Consider the following 6,555-nt stretch of genomic DNA (forward strand, 5'->3'; position numbering starts at 1 on the left):
AAAAAAAAACGAAAAAAAAAAAAAAAAATGAAAAAAATGGAAATGAAAATTATACGTAAGGCTTGATTAAGATGTATGTAGTGTATAATAACGTCTAGTAATTTATTATACAATGTCGACGAGGAAACGAGTGCGTCAGGCGGACGTTGCGAGGCATCGGAGTTGAAAACGAACACTATACGACCTGGAACATTCACGCTCTGTTTCAACGTTCTGTTAGTGCAATGGAGTCCATGTATAAATAACGTGCAGCCTCTTCCAAACGCAGATGAACAAGAACGAGGCATGTTCCGAATGTAATCGACAGGTCGAAACGAAGAGTTTCCGTCGAGCCTATTTCTCTTAATCGTAAACAAGCCCTATGAGAGGACTACTGGTTTCACCAGCAACGAACGAAGTTTTTCGTGTTAACCGTTTAATCGATCGAGTGGCAATCGTGTTGCATCGTTTCGTTGCGAATGTTCCAATTCTGTGGATGAGAGGTAGTAATTACGTGTCACAGTTCGTTTGTGGAGATCAGAGAGAAATAATGTATTGGCATCGCGTGACTTTTATTAAAGTAGCGTTGAAATTTTAGACCGTTTTGGATAGTGTTCTTGTCGATTGTGTGTTTTCTGTTTGCAAAATGGAAATCGTCTTTAAAAACGATTAATGTAATTAGAGAAGAAAAAAAAAAAGAAAAAATGAAAAAATGATTGAAGAACATAAACGCAGACATCGATTGCCGCTCGATGAAGAAGCATTCGAAGAAGCGACGCTTATGCTTCGTGGTTGTATTTGTACGACTAGAAACCGTGTACGCAAGATTACTGGGTTACGAGTACACGATATTAAACCGAAAGATTCTGTTGAACCCCCGTTACTTTCGGTTACACGTCATTTTCCGTGACACGTACACGAACGAGACGTACTCACGGTGAGCGATGGATTTGGATCGGACGTTCGCTAACGGTGGCCATCGTTCATCATCACACGCCGAGAAGTCATTTAGCATTTAGCACGCCAGCGACACGTGCTAAGAACTCGACATCGTACATGCCGAAGGGATATCCCGAAGAAAACGAACCAAAGAGAGACTTGGCGACGCAGCGAACATGGCGTTTTGGTCCTACTTCGAGTTCTTGCTCGCGACGATGATACGCGTACGTGTTTCGTGAACATTGTCCCAAATCGAGAGATTTTCATTAACGAATATTGGTGATTCAAACTGAGCGTTGATTTGAATTCGAGGAAGACGTTTCCTTCTGTGTTTGTAGATAAATCAGCCGTGTTATTGTTACATTCGTGAGTATCCAAGAGTAAGCGATTTATAATTGAAAGTTTGCCTTCCCAAATTAATATTTTTGTAAACATTATTTGTACCCAGAGTTATATATATATATATATATATACATATACATATACATATACATATACATATACATATAAATGAATTACATAATGTATAGAAGATATATCTATATACATACGTATACATAGCTACGGTATCGTACAAGGAAAATGTAATCGTATAAGGTAATCAACGGCATAATTAATCGCGCACGTGTTAAGATGCACAGACGTAAATTACACGAGGAGATGAAGAAACGAGTCGTGGTTAGTCCCTGTATGAATTAATCGTAACTAAAGGATTTTCGCCGATGTCACACGTGTGTACGAGACTCCGTTTGAGAGAACGTTTCGCCATGACGTACACCACAGCCTACATCTATAAGCCTAGAGATTTAAAAATTGAATTAAATTAAATGATAAATAAACGAGAGTCAATGTGGATCCAGTTGGAAGAAAACAGACAATACTTATTACTATTGTAACTCAGTAGAACGAGAAGAGGTAACCGAGTACGTAGTGAGGGTATTAATCCAAACAGTTGCGACTAATAATCGTTTCAGTTAATCTATCGATCATTGTACACGGGTTTATCGATTGTCGATGTTCATAGAAAATGCATGTAGTTTCTAAGCCCGTTCGTTTATTCATTATTTTCAGTCGTTTCAGATGTTTGATTAAATTTCTTTTCTGTTTCCATTTTTATTTAATTATACAATTTATTAATTTTTTAGTATTTTTTGTATTATTTCGATTTATAAGAGTGTTCATGATTGGCCATAATGTATGGTCATGCTTAAGAATTTTTTCCATTTATTTTGTTATATTTGGAGTAATAGTAATTTAAATTTGGGTTTCTTTAATAATTACATTGGGAATATTCTGTGGATGAAATGAAATTTTGGGAATCCATTCATGCTACGACTAAATTTTGACGAATTATTTTGTATTCTGTTTATTTTATATTCCACGTTTCTTATTTACTTTTACAGAAAATATCTTAATATTATTGTAACACATAGGTAGATTAGAAGCACTTGTACATCGACGAAACTTCTATTCCCAATCGAGTACCCGTGTACAATTTTCAAGATGCTGCAGAATTATAGACGCGAATTAAATTAGTTTTTAGAGTTCATGTAGGAAAGGAAAATTTTATCGACGTACCTACGTTTTCATATTTAAATTATAAAAATAACAATATCGATGCATTTTTCCTCAATTTCAAAGAAACAAAAATCGAATATTGAGAAATTGACAAACTCGTGACAATATTGCAATATTCATTATAAAAAACTTTATAATCTTATGAATTTTATATTTTATAATATAATTATAAAATTACTTTCTATAAAAATTATTTAATTATATAAATATTTATTCCATAAATTTTCTTATCGGAAAAATATCCTTATTCCCATAAGACACAATTTTATCATAAATAATTTATTTCGACTCCAAACTAAATTACTCTTAATCTTAATCTTAAAAATCTGCACATCGTTCATAAAGTTAATCAGTGTTCAACAGGGTGGAGATAAATAAAAAATGGTATTTTCAAGCCGTTCATGAACTCTGTGAAACAATGAAATTAACGTGTATAAATCCGCAACATCTCACACTCGTTTACGTACATATCTTCAGTTACGTACATATCTGCGCTGATTTGAGCAGCCACGATATCTCAGGCGTGAATCGGAGGAGGCGAGTATTGAAGAAAAAGTCATAAAGCAGTGCGAAAATTACACGCGAATTTCTTCGATCGAGTCGAATCTTCCGAGTCCTCGGTCGCGATCCTCCACTGAGGAACGAGTCGTAGAAGTTTCCTGTGACATGATGTGGAAGAGAACATGATAATATGGAATGTCGTACCTCGATTATGTTCTGTTACGATCGCCGTTTCATGACAATCCTTCGTTGAGCCTAACGATTAGAAGAATGTTCACGATTCGAATAGAGAAAATCGAGATAAAAATCGGGATAAAATTCAAGATGAAGGTCTTCGAATGTATCGTATATATCGTTACGATTAAATTAGTGAAAAGTCGATTTAAAAGGACAAAATACGTGTGTTATGTCTATGTTACGAATTATTTCAATGTATATGATATGTCATATTTTTATTGAAGTTTTTGCGATTATATTTTATGCAAAATCAGGCTGAGATCAGTTTTATGGTATTAAGGGAAATACTTTTTGTAATATTGAAAATATTATGAAAGTATATGAAAAGATTGGGAATTTAAGTAATATGAAATATTATTTAATTGACAATTATTTTTAATAATATTAAAAGAATATTGAAATTGATCGATGATGTTGGAAATTTGAGTAACTGTGCTTTGGTAGAAATTTATATAATAGGTCAGTCACGAGGAATATGAATTTGCCTCAGCCAGGAGTAATTTCTTTAAACAGATAATCGAGAATATCAATGTGAAAGTTACCAGCAAGGTTCCATATTACCATTTTCCCTTCGGTATTTATTCTACAGTGTTAATCGTCCCACTTGATTTGAATTCGTTTCGTTAGACTTTTAATTCGCACTAATGATAATGTCACTGTGTATTGTATACTCGAAATTTAAATAAACCTTAGTCTGTTACCGAGACTGTAATCTTTTGAATAAAATAATTCATCCTATCTCGTGTTTCTTTGAAATCGTGCTGTTTCAAGTTATTTCATCACACTTTACTTTGTCATTTCTAACTTGCAAATTTGAATTTTCATTTTCTGAGAAATAAGAATTTTTTTTTATTAAAATAATTAATTTATATAATCAATAGACGCTATTGTTTAGGTGAATAAAATTACAATTTCCTTTTTTGTGAACATTTTATTTTTATTTGACAATTTAAAAGTGATATTTTCAAGTGACGATAATAATATATTAATATAATTAATATACAAAATTTATAATTTAATAGAAATTCTAGTGCACACATGTCTTTCAATTTTATAAGTATATTTACAATTCTTCCGTTTGTATACATAATTTTTATAACTACATTAAAAATTGCACTTTGAATATAATATAATTTAAAAATAAATGTCTCAAACAACGACGACTTACGTTATTTATATTTTTAAATTATACAAGTTCAATGAGAAACCATTCATACCTTGTAATATTACCTTAGACTTATAGTTTAAATTGTTCATTAAATTGAATTATTAAATAAACGGATAAATATTAAAATAGTCCACAAATTTTCTTCTTATTTTAATATCCTGACAACTTAGTTATATGTAAAATTACATATAACTAAATATTAATATTGAAACAGCAAATTCCGCAAATAATCTCGAGGACATCTTAAAATACAAGTATAGTTAGAAACTATAACCAAATTTTTCCTTTTACAAGTAGTCAAGTTAAATTTTTTACTGCATTAATACCACAATGGTGGCATTAATAATTTACAATCTGTTGTTCAAGTATACCTTTATCAATAAAAATAACAAAACAATGGAACCTACTATATAAATAAGCTCACTTTAAAAACAAAAAATTATTTTTCTTATTTTCAAAAAAGGAAAACATCCAATTACAAACATTGTACAAAGAAATATAAAATCAAGAAATTCTTTGAGCGTAAAGAGCTGATACATAATTATTAAACAATATTAGAACAAAACGTTTCGACATCGTATAAAATTCTCTTCTCATTTTCCTTTCCGAATCACGATCTACCGTCATCAGAATATCACTCTGTAGAATCAAAATCCCAATTTCATACCTGCAATCGTCGCAAAACGCTCAATTTTACTTGATTTTCATTTCTCAAAATCTCCTACAATTTTTAAACGATAAACATATTCTTGATTTTCCCACTTCTTCATTTCCTTTATTCTCTTTTCCCGTAAAATTTATCACGAGCAAATTCACAACGAACCACGCGAAGCCTCCCGAACTGTTTCAAGGTGTTTGAATATTGATCTAAATCCTTAGCATGCGGCGTTTTCGGTGGAAGGAGCTGGCCAAACTCGAGGCCTCGTTCCTTTCGCAAGAACGACAGCATCTTCGCCTAAACGCTAGCACGCTACAATAGCCTTTCAGACTTGGTATAGAGCAGAACTGATTTTTGTCTCGCCAGCAACGGGATGGAAATTCGATAGCCCTTGTCACGTGACCGGTGCACGAACGTATTTCCGTCTTCACGGTTGGCCCGTCGCAGCTGTAAAACGATTCGTTCTCCGGAGGGATGCACCTGGCTATTCGCGACTGCATTCCTTTCCCGTTGTTCTTTGAGCACTGTGCAGGAAAATAACTCGAGAATGTTGCTTAGACATTGCAGAACACGAACGATTACACTGTCCAACAAATTTCAACCTTTTTTCTCTAATATTCATTGGGTTATGGTCGTAGAGTTTGCTTCCCTGATGATGAATTCGTAAAAGAAATTGTTTTGTCACCCTTGGTTGTCGATAAACGTGAGTTTCTCTAAGAAGACATGATGTTTGGCTAAACTCAAGTATAATATAAAAAGTAACAATGTTAGGTGGCTCATCGTTGTGTTACAAATTAGATAAAAGTAACCTGAGTTTATCAATGTGCATAATTATAATTGTGAGTTGTGCATGTTTTAGGTAAAAAAATAAATCAACAGGTTATGGACCGCGAGTGCAGGCGACATGTTTGAGCGCGGGGAACAAGAATCGAGAAGGAAATTAGAAATATCAATGGATGAAAGGATGGAGATGGATATCATGAAAATTTCAAGTCTTCTTCATGCTGTGGTTTCAAGGTTTGTATAAATAGATAATGAAAGTACCAAAAAATGTAGAAAAATACAAACAAGATTAGTTAACAAACAATGAGTAAATACAAAATCAGATACTTTCAACTGTAGAAGACGTATTATTAATTGATGTACCAACCTGCACGTCAAGTCATGAGATATGAGTACAATTAAGCAATATATATTACAAGGATACAGAACAGCAAAGATGTTCTGTTACAGAGGAATTTTTCATGAATAAATCTAAATTTGTACATGATATAGTAGTCCACATTGCAGGGCTAACAGGTAAGTTTTCAAATCACTTGAATTAAGACATAAGATAGAATAAACAATGTTTATAACTAAAATCTTAACTACATTTTCACACAGGTATCGTCTATTTGCAAGTATCTGAAAGTTAATGTGGAAAGAAGAGAAAAGAATAGATAATTTCACATTTCAACAGATTGCCAAGCAAGCCAGTGGAAAAGTAGATCAAAAT

At 32.8% G+C, this 6,555-nt stretch overlaps 1 long non-coding RNA gene across 1 annotated transcript; it reads left to right on the top strand.

Annotated features, from left to right (window-relative positions):
• The first annotated feature begins 5,537 nt into the window (after window positions 1-5,537).
• LOC108554493 (uncharacterized) lies at window positions 5,538-6,262 on the top strand. The gene is made up of 3 exons (XR_001890710.1): window positions 5,538-5,763; window positions 5,920-6,077; window positions 6,183-6,262. It is a non-coding gene; the product is annotated as an uncharacterized LOC108554493 (long non-coding RNA).
• Window positions 6,263-6,555: the final 293 nt, after the last annotated feature.

Source organism: Eufriesea mexicana, unplaced genomic scaffold (assembly GCF_001483705.2).
Source record: "Eufriesea mexicana isolate 0111107269 unplaced genomic scaffold, ASM148370v2 scaffold22879, whole genome shotgun sequence".
Taxonomy (NCBI): Eukaryota; Metazoa; Arthropoda; class Insecta; order Hymenoptera; family Apidae; genus Eufriesea; species Eufriesea mexicana.